An 18,406-nucleotide genomic window follows, 5' to 3' on the forward strand; every position below is an offset into this window, starting at 1 on the left:
TTCATTTTTAGTTTGTTTTTAACAATTATTACATAAATTATTAATTTTAATAGTGTTATTTGCATTGAGAACAATAATAAGATTACTGCTGGGGTCAAGAAAGAAGTCCTGGGCTAGTGACTTCAGCCCCGAGGACTTGTTGAGAAACCGGAATGTCGTAACCTCCTGGCACTGTCCCCTTTCAAAAGGAAAAATGCTTCACTATGAATACACACATATTTTATATATATATATATTATATATATATATATATATATATATATATATATATATATAGGGGTGGTAGCCTAGGTCGATCTATGAACCTATAGTAAACGTGGAAGCGCTTTACCATTCTGCCATGGTGTCCATATTGGCTGAATGTTACCCTCCAAAAGTGGGTAATGGGGTCATCATATTGTCATCCGTACGCTAAATACATACATATATACTTATGCCTATGTATGTATGTATGTATGTATGTATGTATGTATATGTATATATAGGTTTTCCTAGGTCTTATTCATCAATATCGTATATGTTACTTAAAAGTACAGCTCCATAACCATTTTCCCTCTAGACCCATGGTTCTATAATATGCTACTCATCATATTCTTGTTTTACAAGTATAAGTCTTCGATGACCAGCCTTGTTCCGATTGAAGTCTACGGAAATCAGTTGTGCAAGAATGAGTCTTACAGTTGATCTAACCACGATGAATTCTTCATTTTGATGCAGACAGTAAGAGATGTCATTTTCCTTGATTCGTAATAACATTCCTGCTTGTAAGATATGATTAAGGGGCCTTTGGTTTTTCGTTCCTTGTGTATCACCACTGAGTTTTTCAATGTGGTCGGTCATTGTACCGAAAGAAAAAAATTTTTATATAAAACCAAGTGATTCCTAAAGCATGACTTTAGCAAGCATGTTCCCTGCTGATTTTATTTTTCTTCCAGTTACTGTAGTCATGAACTGATGTGGAATTTAGAAAGCGGAAATTCCTAGTGGGCGTTGTTGTTAGCCGACATGATATTCCACTTTACGGAAGGTTTAAGGAAAAGTGCCGTCTCAGACTTATGTTTAATGGTTAATAGGGTTAAGCGATGATATTGTAATCAGATAAAGTAGGTGCTTATATTTGCTGGTTTTGGAGATGATGATGTTAGTGGCGACGTTAAATTTCCTCAAGAATCTGGACCATAGAGAGCAAACTTATAAGACGCAATGAAAGGGGATGGTAGATTCTCAATTAAATAGTACACGCACACTGTATACATACATACATACATACATACATATATACGATAGTCAGTCATACTTCTAGGTTTACCGACACTTAAATATGTCACTTAAATATGTTGATTTCATTAGACGTTTAAAAATATGCTTGACATCAGCATTACTCTTGAACATTTCATAAATATCCTCTTGGCAAATTTTCAGCCTTGCCACGCTATCAGTGCCCTTATGTCTGTGATTTAGAGGCCATTGTTCTGTTTTGTTTATCTGAATCAAATGTACAATTCGGGTTCAACTACATTAGCCTTTTGATCCCCGGTGCTGCTTCCAGAGTCTATTTTTACTCGTCGTCTTATGTGAGCGTTGCAAATGATAAAGATTTCAAAATTTTAATCATGAATGCTCAACAGATCATCCAGAATTGCTGACGTTATCAGAAATAAAGCTTAGAATTATTCTTTACCCGGTTAAAGGTTTTATGTCGTTTGGTTAGCGTTTATATTTGAAGTTCTCGACAACAAATAATTATTCTCTTCTTATTTATTATTATAACGACTCTTAAATGTAGTGGTAGCTTCGAATGCACACAGCGAAGTCAAAGGCAACAAGAAAAATTAATGAAGCCTGAGGTAAAGAATATTAGAGTTAGACATTTTATTATCTATTATTCATGGGTCGTATTACGATTACTCAATCTTTTTAGTAGCCTGTTCGAAGAAAAAATTCAGTAATTCATTACTTCGTTACCGTGGACAACAAATTTGAATAGGGTCTTAGAGTCTGTCATCATACTGTAAAATGAACGCTGGCTATTGCATTTTGCAGAAATGATATGGCTATGACGTGCACTGGTTATCAGAAGCTGTGATGTCAGAAATGAATGAAAGAGAGATCTAAAGTGATACATTTTGTGTTCAACGTTAGCCGGCTACAAGAGCTGAGAAGTGAAGTATCCGGGGCAAACTGCATGAATAGAGTTTCTGTTAAATGCAGTCCTCCTTCCCTATCTGCAAGTTGCTCTACATTGCCCCCACGAACCGTCTTCCTCCTCGTGAGCTGCAGAGCGAAGCCACGCCCCCTCCTCCACACCCAGAAATCCTTATTCTGCCTCGGCGCTGCAGGATAACTGTGAACTCCGTCTGCAAATGGATGTTGTGGGGGATAAACATTTGGTCTGGCAACGTTGATCGGTGATGCTGATTGAACCAACCTGGAATAAAGGGGAAAAGCAAGGAGGGTCTCAATGAAAGCTGCAAGATTTAGGAAAAACGATGCGCTTTGTCAGTGGAGTATTTAGTAACTGCTCCAGACAAAAATGTACGTTTTAATGGGTGGGTGACTTTAAACATTTGTAATATAGTATAAAAATCATGATAAACAGAAAGCGAAAGAGAGAGAGAGAGAGAGAGAGAGAGAGAGAGAGAGAGAGAGAGAGAGAGAGAGAGGTTTACTGTAAAAGACGCCTGTAGCTACATATTACCGTCAGCTCGTACATCTTTCCCGCAACCTCCACGCCCCTTCGGCTTGCTCTCACTCGACAAAAACTATCTTTGCCACATACGAAGATATTGTGAATTTGACTCCACAAAATGAAAAGTGTTTTGCAACGCACGCATAGTTCCCTTTTGGTGTAGAGTGGTAAAAGGAACTAAAATTTTATCATGTGAAAGATATGGTGGGAAATGCGTTCAAGTCCCACGAACTGTAGATAAATAGTATAGATTGCTGGGATATAAAACTTTAGGTAGTAATAAATCACACATTCTTTTACCATGCCTCTAAACATATAAAATGTTTGTTCCACAAACGTGTATATCCGGTATGTTTTCGTAAACTTTAACGGGTTTTCTGGTAAATTTTTTCATTTTATTTAGGCGTAGCGCAGGGTTAATCTACTCTCGTATCATGTGCATTATTCTTGTCTTATTTTTCCATGAATGACATTTTGCTATCTTTGAAGTGATCTGGTAAAGTAAGCCTTCGCCGACGAGGATAAGTGTTCGAGATCGTTTTATCGTGGGAGTAAGCTATATCCCCCAAAGAATTTTCATTTTGTATTTACTTTGTTTATATGTTTTTTTTTTTTTTTTTTTTTTTTTTTTTTTTTGCTTTTTAATATGTAGTCAGCTGTTTCTAAGCTTTCGTTTTGTAAGTTTAAAATCTTTATTTAGATACTTCAAGAAACATATCTTAAAAGACCCAAGCTACGTCCTTTTAATTAGCTTTAGTGTAAAAGATCTCATTGTTTGTCGCCCAGTATCCATTATCACTCATTTTGAACAAGAAAGTGTCTTTAAAGGGATTTGACTAGAAAAGTGTCGTGGAATTGCTGCATATCTTCACACTTCAATAATGTAATCAAGACTGGAGATTTGAAAATGTGAAAGATTGAAAATACCTTTTCGGAAATAAAGTGTTACTTTAACCTAAGGAAAGCTTTAATTATGACAAAGTAGCTAGTTGTGGTTTACTAATAATTGTGTATCACACCTCAAATAGAAAGTCAGAACTCAAGATCTGAAAGCCTAAAGTCAAAATTGTAATTTATTGGGTTGTGTTCTGTAAAGCTATGGAATTCAGTTTCAGAAATAATTAGGTTAGAATAATGTTTTGATAGGAAGGAAATTAAGGGTGAGGTGAATGCTTAAGGGTTGATTCATTAAAATAATCTACGATTCCAACATACCACCCTCTACCATTTCAGTCGTCATATCAACAATTTTTACTTCATCTTTTACTACTGTCCTTTTAAGAGATTTAATTTTATTTTAGCTAGCAAGAATATTGTTCATCGTAGTTGTGGAAAGTATGTTTACAATTTATTACCATAATGATCTTTTGACAGCGTCAGTCTGGGGGGATACAATTCAATTTCAAGTTTATAAATCATCGCCTGAACTCCCAACCTTTTCATCTTACTCCAAAGGTGCATATAGTCGTGTATTAACAGAACCCAGAGCTCATAAAAGCATGAAAAGATTGATACTGTTTTGCTGCTGCATATAAAAGATAATATAGATTTTTTTCTAACGAAAGGTTAGAACTGTTTTTGTTCCCAAAAGACTAGAGCTGTACCTGTTTTGTTTATGCGAAGTCGAAGAGGGAGTAAGTATATCTGGGTATTGACTCTGGTAATTGTTATGCCGGTCAAGCAACAGAGATGGCCTCCGTAACCTTTACTTTGGGCTGGTTTGCGGTGACGGCTTACTCTTATTACATCGCCACGCTACATGAAATACGGATCTCTGTGAACCGTAATTACGCTCAGTCGTAAGTAAAGCACCTCTCAGGACACCATTGCTCTTATCGGCAGGTACTGAATGGTGTTGGTTGCAACGAATGGGTTTTAGCGCTGGATTTTATCAATTTAAGCAGCACATGGTCAGAGTGAATTGGCCGCAGGGGGCGGAGGGGATAAAATATACAGGTCATTTCTTTTTCTTTCACTACCTGTCATCGATAGCCATGGTAGTTGCGCGACGCTAGTTCCAGTTTGTGCAGATTAATTAAATCTCTCTCTCTCTCTCTCTCTCTCTCTCTCTCTCTCTCTCTCTCTCTCTTGTAGGTAGTAACATAGCGTTCAAACGGGAGGCACATAATTATCATGGTTACATTGAAATCATTCAACTCTCTTCCATCTTTTCAGTCTCTTCTGTTTTATCCATGTACAGTGTTTTCTTGGCTTTTTGCTATTGTGGGCCTATAGTTTCATTCCCATTTATTATTATTATTATTATTATTATTATTATTTTATTATTGATCTAGTTGTCCATCTCTTAGTTGTTCGTTTATTAAACCCATCTTTATAGAAACGTATTGGAAATAGTCGCACCAGCTTACACACTAAAATGCATTCAAGCATACGTAGACCCTGAGACACACTCACATACATACATTATATATATATATATATATATATATATATATATATATATATATGTGTGTGTGTGTGTGTGTGTGTGTGTGTGTGTGTGTGTGTGTGTGTGCGCGCGCGTGTATTAAGTGTAATATTGGGAGTGTAAACGCTCCCCTGCGTTTACGAGTTTTCCAGTTCATCTAAAAGCATTTAAAGCATTTTGATTTGGTTTGCCACGCGCATATCTCTTCTGTTTATGAGTCAAGGACTTTAGTTTGGTGGCCAGTGTTGGACTGCAACGAAAAATGGTACTTTTAAACCCGAGTTATTATTTAACACTTGTGCATTTTATTAAATTTCAGTGCAATTTTATTTGATTCTGTGTAACCAAATAGGTGCTACAGGGGCCGCATTGGGTGTTGAAAAGGACAATGTTGCTACGACTCATGAAAGCCAGATTGAATGTTAATTAGTCTTTTGATAAAGAAAATCATTCTCTTTTTTAAAGTTTGGTGCTTACAATTGTGTTTGGTATTATCAAATATATTTATTGTTTTTTCCATGTGATTTGTAATAGTAGTAAAAATCCCTCCCAGGCCTGGGAACCAGTTGGTTACCTAGAAACGGGACCTACAGCTTATTGTGGGATCCAAGCCACATTATATCGAGAAATGAATTTCTATACACCAGAAATAAATGCCTCTGATTCCGCGTTGGCAGAGCGGGGAATCGAACTCGCGACTACCGAATCAGTAGGCGAGCACGTAACCCACCCGTCCAACGAGGACTGTAATACAAGTAAATACGAGTTCTTTGTTGTAATATAGCAACTTTTTGACTTGAGAATTTCTGAGTTCACACGGTAAAATACATTCTGGAATTTTGTGAAACTGGAGATTCTGTAAATTCAATGATAAAGTTTTACGAATAAGTGTCTGAACTGGTTTGCATGTGCATATATATATATATATATATATATATATATATATATATATATATATATATATATATATATATATACATATATATATATATGTGTGTGTGTGTGTGTGTGTGTGTGTGTGTATGTGTGTGTGTGTGTGTGTGTACGCATTAAGCTACAAATGTCCTTCCTTTGTAGCTTAATGCGTGTAAATGAATCACGGTGATGTGATGAAGTTCATATATATAATATATATGTGTGTGTGTGTGCGTGCATTCGTACTCATTGAAGTTGAAACATCTTGATAGGTTCTAAGGTATTGTGGCATCCCTTCGCTATACATAGCCCCCAGTCTACCAAAGAATGCAAGGAGTTTTTGAACGTCTTCCAGGTGTCCGTTTGCTTTGTCCTCTTGAATAGAGTTCATTTGCTGTAAAAGGGCTTCTTACACTTCGGGAGCTGCCTTGACCTTGGTGGGCAGTAGTCATGGGGGAGATAAAGAGGTGCGAAAGGTGGCTTTTGGCATGTGCTGCGGGCACTGGGGTCAGCTGCACGTCGGGTCTCTTGACACGCTTATGAAAATGAGAATGATCAATGATAAGGAGAGGGAAGAAACGAAAATTAAAATCTCGCTTTCGTAGTAGATGAAAAGCTGGAACATACGTTTTTTAATACTTCATTGAAGGTTGAAATCATATAGTTTTTATTTTCTTATTTTATTGCTTCACACTACCAAGATATCCAGAACTTGTGAATGATTTTTAAGTTTGAATATGCATACTCAAATAAAGTTCATTGAGGATAATTGTATTATTGATTCTGAGTAGGTAACTAACCTAACTTACAAGATAACAGGATGTAAAAAATCAACAACCGCTGGAGAAACGCTTCGAAATGCAAAAGGCTGTGTGGTGTGTAAGAGCTGAAAGGTTACTTGGAAAACAGCCAGTGAGCATTGTAAGTAGCGAGGTTTACTAAGGAGCCAGGTAAGGGGTGATGGTGGATAGCGGGCACTTGGCAGTATTAAACATGAAGACAGAAACGCAAAGGAGAGAGAGAGAGAGAGAGAGAGAGAGAGAGAGAGAGAGAGAGAGGAAATTCAGTAGGTGATCCAAGACTTGGGTATGAACCACTACATACACACCCTCCACATACCTTATCCTCTTATCTCGCACTCGCTTGTTGCCCGTCAATCCGTGCAAGTGTGTGCTTGCCGTAAATGCTTTTTCATGCTGCCTCGTTGTAAGTGCTTTCCTGTTTGAATGTAAGTATTTGTCCTTTGCATTTCCCTTACCTGAAAGAATTTGATGGTGGTATGCTTCGGGATTTTGTGTTAGCATAATACGACGGCGGGGAATTGATAAAGGAACAACGAAAGGAATCTGTTACTCGCTGCTACATCCATCCTAAGACGATTTTCCAGAGGCTCTCTCTCTCTCTCTCTCTCTCTCTCTCTCTCTCTCTCTCTCTCTCTCATCAACAGTTAGACCTCATCTTGAATATGCAGTACAGTTTTGGTCACCACCATTAAGAAAGGATATAAATGGATCAGAAGATCCACAAAGCTAATTCAGTCCATCAGGCAAATAGGCTACCAAAGACGGCTGGAGAGCCTGAACATATATGGCTTAGAAACACGACGATTGCGAGGACAACTAATAGAAACATTCAAAATACTAAAAAGCATAACAAAAGTAGACGATAACCTATTTACCTTAAAAGAAAACCAGACAAGAAATAATGGATGGGAACTAGAACTGAAGAGATACAACACATCTCATTGTGGGAAATTCTTTACATACAAGATATATGACATGTGGAATAAACTGCCACCAGAAGTTGTAAACAGCAACAGTGTGGAAGAGTTTAAAAGAAACTTAGACAAAATCATTAGGACTGTGAATAAACAGTAAAGCCTGTTCATAGAGATAAGTGAACACATGATGTTTCCTTGGATGGACTAATAAGTCTTTGAGACATCCTGATCCTTGTATCTCTCTCTCTCTCTCTCTCTCTCTCTCTCTCTCTCTCTCTCTCTCTCTCATGGCATTTGCTACTTGTTTTTGAACTACTAGAAAATTCATCTGCACTTTTAAAATGAAGGCAACGTGCACTTACACGGTGAGTGAACCTTTGCGGGTACTTGATGTCAAAAGCCAGTAAATTTAAAAGAATTGCCTAAAATTGGCACATTCGAACGTAGCATTGTACTTTTTTCCACAGCCACTAACCGTGTAAGTAACGTCAGCAAATGCTTGTAGATATTCTGGTTTTGGTATCGACTAGGGTCATAGCAAAGGCTCGGTATTTTGAGCTGTTCGGTTTTTGGTTTAATATTCCTGAAAGCTTGGAAAACATGAGATATACAATACTGTATATGACTGTATCCCATAACTTTGTAATACCGACAATTGTGGTGACAGAACAGAATGTTTCTGTGATTTATCAAAACTGGTTTTGAAAAAATCATACTTATAGGTTTTCTTGATCTTAGGCTATTATTAGCAACTTGAAATCCATTTTTTAAAAGCCAGTGGATTATTAGATTTTAATTGAAATGCATATCTGACTCATTTTAAATTCATTATCTCAATGTACGCAGTAGTAGGTGAAGTGCAGTGATTCTGGCGTTTTCTGTTTTAGCACTGAAGGATTATTTGTCAATTCGTGAACCTTTATTAGATGTTTTTATACTTTGGCGGGCTTCGTTGGTATCCCAAGGCACTGTCACATATTAGGAGACTCTCTCTCTCTCTCTCTCTCTCTCTCTCTCTCTCTCTCTCTCTCTCTCTCTCTCTCTCTCTCTCAAAATACGTTTTTAGACGGTCGGAACTGACAGCATGTAAAAATGCTTCAAACTATCTATTTAGCATGGATAATGGCACTAAAGGGAAGGTAAACTGTTATCTTATCCATCGACATTGACACCATCTACCTCGAATGGAACCTCTAAAGGATAAGGGAGGCCATGTTGGGGAACGGGTTTGGGGTATGAGGGGTTGGCCTCTCTAGGAATGTCCTTTGTGAGTAAATACTCCCTTCTTCATCTTCTTTCTTTCATCAAGTTCTATATTGACTGCCTCTTCCCTCCGTTTACGAACACGCTCTTCATACCTTCTCCTTCCTTTCTTTCTCTTAGTCCTCAGTTGCTTATTAACACAACCTCTCCCCGTCCTCCTACTGTCCTTGAGACAGTTTTCAGATGCGAGGCAACGTCATGAAATTTTCAAGGTTGTTGACCTTTCTGTGAAGATTATAAGGTTTCTAGTTGGTCACACTGAGAATTTTTTTTTTCTTCCTTTGCGTATTTCCACATTTACATGGAAGTAATCTCATTGACACCTTAGTTTGATGAACTAAGTTTGAAAAAATGTGTGGAAAATAATATTTATTAAAACAAGAATCGAGTTATATTCTTTGCTGTTAAAAAAAAATTACGGTGATTTCGCTACCTTGTTAAAAAAAATAAAAAATAGTAATCCCTTGATTCATCATCATCATCTCAGCGTGATAGGTGTAAGCCAACTCGAAAAATCTTGTTAGCTGTCCTAAAAAAATTAGTTAAAGGAAAGGTCTGACTCATGGGATGATACCAAGGTTTTTTCAGCCTTTGCAGAATATCTTTTCATTTGATGCTATTATACTAGGTAATATAGGTACTGCAAGGTTGGCATACATTACAAAATGAGAGTAAAATGGTAATAAGTTATCATATGCGCTTTCTTTTGTTTTTGTTTTACTTTTTGAAGATAGAGCAGCAGTAACAACATAAGGTACTGTAATCGTTATGTTTTGGGAAAGATTAGTAAATTTTGAAATGCCAAGCATCTAGTTTAGCAGAGTATTAAATACCATGTATGCTCAAGGGTGTCGGCTCAGTCTTTTTCCTCCAAGGCGAGTGTTTGGCCCCCATGGTGTCTGCTTATGCAAATAGGATCTTGTAAAAGTACATGTAGATGTTGGCGTAAGTGTTGTCAAGTGATCTATGTTTGTTTGTTTGTGTTCTTGGTCACATATCTTTCTCTATGTCGTCTGTCACCTTTCGGAATTTCTTTGGTCCATTTAAGATTTGCCAAGTCGGCATGAGGCTTTTCGTGCTTTGCGGTCAGTACATGAGTTTTGAACGTGTTCACCTTTTCTTCTGCTCGTAAATTTCTAATTTACCATTATTATTATCATCCTCATCTTCTAAGGAAATAAGGATTTAGGAATACCATTTGCAAAAGCCTCATGAAGCAAATGAGTGATAAATTGCCAGGTTGTGCACATTATACTTAGCTACGTCGTTTAATCTTTTATTATTATGAATATAGTGATTTCTTATTTATTGCCATTGCATATATATATAGATATGATATATGTATAAGTATATATATATATATATATATATATATATATATATATATATATTTATATATATATATATGTATATATATATATATATATATATATATATATATATATATATATACATATATACATATCTATATATATATGCAATGGCATAAATAAGAAATCACTATATTCATAATAATAAAAGATTAAACGACGTCTAAGTATAATGTGCACACCTGGAATTTATCACTCTATATATATATATATATATATATATATATAGTATATATATATATATATATATTATATATATATATATATGTATATATATATATATCACTCATATATATATATATATATATATATATATATATATATATATATATATATATATATATATATATAGATATATATATATATATATATATATATCATATATATATATATATATATATATATATATATATATATATATATATATATATATATATAATATATATATATATATATATATATATATATATATATATGAGTGTGTCCATGTGTGTATGTATACATTTAAACTTTTGAGCGTATTTATTTCGTAAGGCAGTTGATGCTAACATTAATTAGCAATTTCCAAATTTGGTTCCAGATCGTGATTTTAGCTTAGACATGTGTTGTTTACATAACTTTTGACCTATCTCCTTGCGGGAAGACCACGACGGTATTATGTCGATTATTTTCATTGAGGTTCCCTTGCAATTTTTGCCTACCCACGTGGGTGGAGGAAAGCAGTTTTGGCATCCCTGTAATGGCCTGAGCCTGTGATAAATTTCCATGTTTTTCAGGGAAGTTTGATATTAGGCTTTTAATGTAAGGGCTGCGGGTTGTTGACTCGTTTCTTTTTTTTTTTTTTTATCAATTTACATATTTCCACTGAGGGACACGGGAGCTACCTGAAATGCGATGTGATGAAAGAAATTAAGTGTAAAGAGAAATAAAGTCGTCGATAGTTAATAACAGGAGGTTAGGCTATATACGGTTTGTGTCAATAAAGTCTGTTATAAAAGAAACTTGTGATAAAGAAATGGTTACACGACTGCTCAATGCTATTACGAATTTTTTAAAAATTATGATAATCGAAATAAATTTCAAAGCAGGATGTGTATCTTTACCTGGAGTGACATTTGCCACCCAACAAAGATACTGCTTGAACATTAACAGGAATAACGCCAAGTGTGTATCGGATTGTTCATCTTTTTCGGAATTTTTAATTACAAAATGTTATCAGAGGTTAATGAAGAATGAAAATATACCAGTATCTGTAGTTTTTATTATTGTTTTATGTCCAAGCCTTTACGCTTTTATTCTATTCAAATAGGAACTGTAACAGACCCTGCGTTTTTTCATAGAGAGTACCCCTACAATTTAAAGGCGACCTAGACATTTGCAATGGGTTCCGGGCCAAAACGTTTATCGGTTTCCATTCATTTTAAAATGAATTTTGAATTATCATAGGAATTATACAGTAATTTCTAAATTATCATAGAAATTATAACCTAATGCTATGCCAAACAAATTATTTCAAAAGAAATAAAGTGGCCATCATATTCACTTATTTTCGAGGTTCTTATATATGTACGAACTTGATACATGTCACTTAAACAATTATTTTATTACTGTGGAAAAGCAGCTTAATATAAGTCATGAGGAGAGAGAGAGAGAGAGAGAGAGAGAGAGAGAGAGAGAGAGAGAGAGAGAATTCTCAGGTAAAATTGCCTCGAACTAATTGAAAACCACGCCTTAAGATCGCACATCCTATGCAAGCATACACTTCTGTTAAATCCTGATAGATTTTAATTTTTCTTGCAGGGAAGCTTGAGTTTTAGCAGAAATTTATAAGAGACTGACAATTTAATTGGATTATTTCTTCCATAACCTACGAAATTTCGTAGGGTGTTTAAATCTATCAAACACATTTTTTTCATTATAGACACCGTGCGTATGTTATAAAGATTAAGTAATATTAATGATTCTGAGTAGATAGAAAACTTTAAGAATTCCTCACAGAAAATAGTTTAACACCAAAGTAACTATGGTTACTAAGGGAAAGTTGAGTAAATATAGTATTTGGGATGATACGGTTTTAGAAATTATAATTTTCTAGCTTAGAAATTGAATACAGCTGTTATGGAAATGGTTAATGCCAGATAAACGAAAATGTAATTGATAGATTTAGATACCTTACAAAATGTTGTAGGTTATGGAAGAAGTAATCCAATTAAATTGTCAGTCTTATAAAAGCTTCAAAATCCTCCTGAATTAGCTTATAGATTAAGGTAACGTAGCTTTTTTGTGTGTGAAAAGAATGACCTTATTTCAGAAATTATACAGTACCAATCATTTCTGCTAAAACACTAGCTTCCTTTCAAGAAATATCAAAATCTATCAGGATTTAACAGAAGTGTATGCTTGCATAGGATGTGAGATCTTAAGGCGTGGTTTTCAATTAGTTCGAGGCAATTTTATCTGAGAATTCTCTCTCTCTCTCTCTCTCTCTCTCTCTCTCTCTCTCTCTCTCTCTCTCTCTCCTCATGACTTATGTTAAGTTGTTTTTCCACGGTAATAATATAATTGTTTAAATGACATGTATTAAGTTCGTACATATATAACAACCCGAAAGTAAGTGAATATGATGGCCGCTTTATTTCTTTTGAAATAATTTATTTGACATAGCATTACATTATAATTCCTATGATCATTTAAAAAATCATTTTAAAATGAATGGTAACCGATAAACGTTTTGGCCCGAAACCCATTGCAAATGTCTAGGTCACCTCTAAATTGTAGGGGTACCCTCTATGAAAACACGCACTGTCTGTTACAGTTCCTGTTTAAATGAAATAAAAGCGTGAAGGCTTGGACATAAAACCCAGCCATGAAAGTCGTGGCACGTGGCTTTAAGGTCGTCTGCATCCCTGTTCACAAGCCTATTTTTATGCATGGATTAATATGTAAGGTCAAAGTCCTTCCGATTTCACAGCTTCGGAGATTTACTTTAAGGAGCCGGAAAATCATGAAATTGAAATTCCTGCCTGAAAGACGACGACATTTTACATCGCACCAAAATCCTCGTGAAAAGTCACTAATTAAAGTGCAGCCGTTAGCGAAGAGAAGATGGAGATATAGACTCACAACCTCTCCCAAATATGTAATATATTATTATCAGGTCCTGTTATTATGTAGAAACTGTTTAGTGTTAGTATGTCAAAAATGTAGATATATTGCGGCCCATCGATTTTATCAAAAATCTAATTTGCAATAGAGATTATTTAAATTGGTTGTATATTTAAAACTTTAGGTTTCATACATTTTTCCCATTGTTACGGAATTATGTGTCTTCCATGATCAGAAAGTACAGTTTAAGAAATCGCTATAATGTACCCGTCGCAAAAGCCTCACAGACATCCCCTTTCGTTGCAGAATTTATTTAGCTCTCCCTGAGTTATACTGTATCGGTGGTTTAAAATGTAGCCGAACTAGATGCATATCTATATTGTGGTTAACTTGTTATCTGATGGTAGCGTTCACTTATTCAAATGAGCTCATTGGCCCCTGCAGCAGCAACAGCACCAGCAGCCTCCGCTGCATTTATCTAAATGCGATGGCATTGATGATAAGCACTTTTTTCTATCCTCGAATTCTAATTAGTGCATTGGGTAAAGGAAGGAGCAAAAGGACCACATCGTTTAAAGCGCATCCAATATGCGGTAGAAAGAAAACGTTTTTGTGTGTGTCCTGAGAGAGAGAGAGAGAGAGAGAGAGAGAGAGAGTATATGTTTACTGATTTTTTATTTTTTTTCCACGGTTCCTTTAGGTGTTCGATGACGCTGGCAACTCTGTGTTTGGGAGCAAATATTGGTAACAGTTGCTGTTACATTTACTAATTTTAGGGTTATCAATAGTATGTTACTTTTCATGTTAAAATTATTATTGCAGTAAGTGTGATTTGGTATTTTGTTTGCCCTCACGTCGTCAGTTTAATAAGGGAATCTTCAGTAAATTATTTAATTATTACTTTAAGTAACTACATATAAGGGTCATAGGTCTGTTTGCCAGCTCTTTTCCCTTGCATCCGTTTAATGACCAACAATTTTCTCAAAAACGCTTAAGATTTTAACTCAGTCAATTTGCAGATCCTATTGGAAAGCCAAGCTGGAACTTGTTGCTTTTGATGCAGTATTTAACTGTTACTTCTGAACGTTTTTGATGCTTTTTTTTTCTGAGACTCCTTTACCGCAAACAGCCTGGTTTGGATCTACCAAGGAACAATGATGATGATTATTTTTATTGCTATTGGTGTTATTTACTTGGCTGTGGAATTAGCCTAAGGTACTTCGTAATATCGAATTATCCTTGAAACGTCGTATATACTATGAGGTTGCTCTGTTTTCATTAAATATTTTTTTGGTAATTAGCTATCTTTTGGTATTTACATCTCCCGTCCCCCTGTTCATTATATTCTTTAGTTAGATGCCCTTTTCTTTGCGCTTCGTCTTTGTTACGTCCATTGCATTGTTTGTAGAGACTATGAAGGCCATAGCTCACCCTCTGTCCCACTTTTATAAGGTGCAGTAATAAAGCTGAGGCCGTTTTCAAACCACACCCATCCAACCCCACTCAAAGTCCTTTTGCCCATCCGCCGAGTTCTTTCTTAGAGTGCCTCTCCGCTTTCTCTTCTTACCATTCCTCCTACCCTTTTTGCACTCTCGTTATCGCCATTTCCTTTTCTCTCTCTGCCTGTTTGATCCTTTGCCTGTTACCTGCCTGCAGTCCTCAACCACACCCACAGCTCCAATTTTAGCAACCTCCCCCGAGTGTGAAGAGAGAGAGAGAGAGAGAGGGAGAGGGAGAGGGAGAGGGAGAGGGCTTCCTTCCAAAGCCATTGACCCTAGAGATAAGTTTTCGAGACTGAGGCTGTCCTGTCCCCATATTTGGGAGATTGTGGTTGATCTCGGGTTGTTGTTGTTGTTGTTGCCAGGTTGTGCCTCTAGATGTCTCTTTGATCCCCTCCCCCGAGCATTCATCTGTCTCTCCAACAAGGGGCGCTTGATTGTCTTGATATGCCTTTAGTGGCCTTCAAGCGGCTTGGCGCTTTTCGAAGGCATTTTATCGAAGTTATTTTGACTAGAATGGCTTAGTAAACATTATGTGTTATGTGCTGCACGTTTCCAGTTTTACATGTCAAAAATAGTAACAAATATTTTAGTGGACGACAAATAGAACAAGATTTTTCAAATTGTGTTAGCACGAATCGGTTACTCCATTAAAAAAGGGAACCAGCCACAGATACAAGTATACCCAGATTTTTACGTCCTGCTTAGTTTAAAACTATGCAAAGGTTAGGAAACCTAATACAAACACTTTTTACACTTTTTGATAATGAATGCTCTTTTGCCTTATGACGACAGCATCTCAAACATTCAGGAACCAGAGTCGGATTCAGGCTTAGTAATGAAGTTGGAATGATAATGAACTAATGACCCTTCGAGGATTACATGTTTAAGCTCTTAAATGTTTATGCACGATCCAAGGATATTTTGCCTTTAGGACAAAAAAACTGGAATGCCTCCGGTATATTTGTGAGATTGTATGCAAGTGCCATGGTATGCACGACGGATTTTTGTTTGTCGAAATCAATAACTGAGCTTGTCTCAGCTTAATTTGATGATTATACTGTATAAATATTATTTTTTATCTTAATGAACTATGATTATTTACCATATATTTAGTATTCTGGCTTCCCATTTCTTGTTTCGCTTATTTCTAAGGAAGCTTACCTCAAACCCTTCCATTCACCACCAGATGACTTTGCATGAAGGTCCCTGCGAGTTTCAAGTTACTGGGGTCAACTCCCGCATGACCTCTAAACGAATCTCAATACAACTCTCTCTCTCTCTCTCTCTCTCTCTCTCTCTCTGTATCAGGTGTCATAAAGATTTTCCGCTCCGTTGCACTTTGTTAGTGAAGTACTTTTTTGTCTTGTTTCTGGAATAAGGTATTTCATATTTGGCGTTTTTTGTTCAAAGAAAAGAAATTGACTCCATCAGTGTTTTAACATCAGAGCATTTGGCACAATGCCACGAGTAATGTCTTTATAGAGTAGGTTTTCTAATCAAGAATATTGATATTTATTTCTTGAACATTTCTTTTGCATTGGCAAATTTGTTACCTGAATTTAACTGATGCTTAGTGGGTAGGATAGAACCACTCACTAGTTGAAGAGACGTGCTATTCCTTAAGTTTGGAATTAGGGAGGAAAAAAATTCACCAAGTACTGTAAATACAGAGGAAATGGAAAAAGGGTGACTGAACCCATTTGCAATGTAATCGTGTGCCATTAGATTGAAAAATCTCAGAAAGTCACGCTCTTGTTATAACGCCTGTAGTCGTTCACACAGAGAATCATATTGTGCATTATCATTTTGCAATTGCAAATAATGAGGCGTCCCCTCTCGAGTTGACGCATCATGTGAGTTGCGTTGGTGTTCATAATACGCTTTTGGGCTTTTCGTAGAAATAGGCAGCCGGTACTGTGATTTATAAAGTTTGGTAAAGATTTTTCTTTTTTTTTCACAAATGTAAGGACAGCAACTGTTGTTCAGATATAATAATGATTACCCTGTCAAAACCTTTGATATTGCAGTGATTCAATAGTATGTATATGTGCAAGGTATATGCATATATATATATATATATATATATATATATATATATATATATATATATATATATCACCTATGAATGTCCATACGTATGTGCAGCCTCTGTGTGTTTATTTGTTTCCGTTAATGTTGTGGATTTTTCCTGCATAGGATCTTCATACACGAATTACCAGCAGTGTGCGTATGTAGCAGTGATCATGTGTGTGTGTGTGATTTGATTTTTTTCCACTTGGCTACTTGAAATCGGTTATGCGTGACCTTTTCAGTCTCGCTGTCTCTTGCTTGGAGTAGGAAGGGTCAGTGAGGCAGAACAATAGTTGACACGATGCATTTGGTCAAGGTCGCTGACCTCCTGGTCTCCGTATTTTGTCTCTTTATTTTGATTATTTGTCGTATTGTTTTTCTGTCTCCTTGTCGTGTTGTAGAATTGCGCCATTAAAGCTTGCATGTTTTTGATACATGTCGAGGAAAGCGTATGTGCTGCAAAGCCATTTTTTTTTTTTTTTTTAAGAGTTATATGAAGAAAAGTGTCTGCTCTTTTACGAGCATTTTCATGATTTATGACACGAAATTTTGACTTGATCGATGGTCACAGTTCTTCGTTATTTATGTATTACAAGCTATAAACCGTCTATGTGATTTTCTCGGTGACTGGTTGTTTTATTTTCATTATTGTATTATTTTCTTGTAGAACAAATACCTTTTCTTTAGCTAGTCTTTTCACGTGTTATCTCATATTCTTTTGTCCTATAACAAAATTGCTTGAAAAAAAAATGTTTCGGAGAGAGGAGGTGAAATAAACGGTATAACTAGTCCGTACCCAAAGAATTCAGCAAGAAGAAAAAATAAAGCTTAGATAATTTTCAAAATGTGAAGTTCACCTTTTTTTCGGCGATGCCTAGGAAGGAGATTCATTATGGTAATATATTCGGCTGCTAATTAAATGGATGATGAATGATTAGTCGCACCCTTTAATCTGCCTCACTAATAACCAATTGTGGCTGCATATTCAGTGACCATAAGCACTGATAACTTTTTGTTTAGACTTTCCTTTGTGTGTGTATATTTCGTCATCATGTTCATTTTCACTATTGTCGTTGATATGTTCTCACTATTACTAATATTTCTAGTACTATTTAGTAGTTGCAGTAATAATATGGTTAGTCACCGGTCGTAAAACTAGAAATTAGAGTTGAAATATGTCTAGGGTACAGAATTCTACCCTTGGGCTAAGTTTGCAGTGAAACGTGCGAATTAAACAACAGAATATTACCTTTAGGACAAATGGTATATTTTTTTAGAGCATAGATTTTGTGCCGGGTGATACGTACTGTATCACCTTGATGCTGTTCGTTGTAGATTGTATAA

General features: G+C 35.9%; 1 protein-coding gene across 7 annotated transcripts in view; it reads left to right on the forward strand.

Annotated features, from left to right (window-relative positions):
- LOC135223602 (mucin-2-like) overlaps positions 1–18,406 on the forward strand; it is a 1,092,597-nt gene that overhangs the window by 741,067 nt on the left and 333,124 nt on the right. The gene's annotated exons all lie outside the window — the stretch shown is intronic.

The sequence above is a fragment of the Macrobrachium nipponense genome, chromosome 10 (genome assembly GCF_015104395.2).
Source record: "Macrobrachium nipponense isolate FS-2020 chromosome 10, ASM1510439v2, whole genome shotgun sequence".
Lineage (NCBI taxonomy): Eukaryota > Metazoa > Arthropoda > Malacostraca > Decapoda > Palaemonidae > Macrobrachium > Macrobrachium nipponense.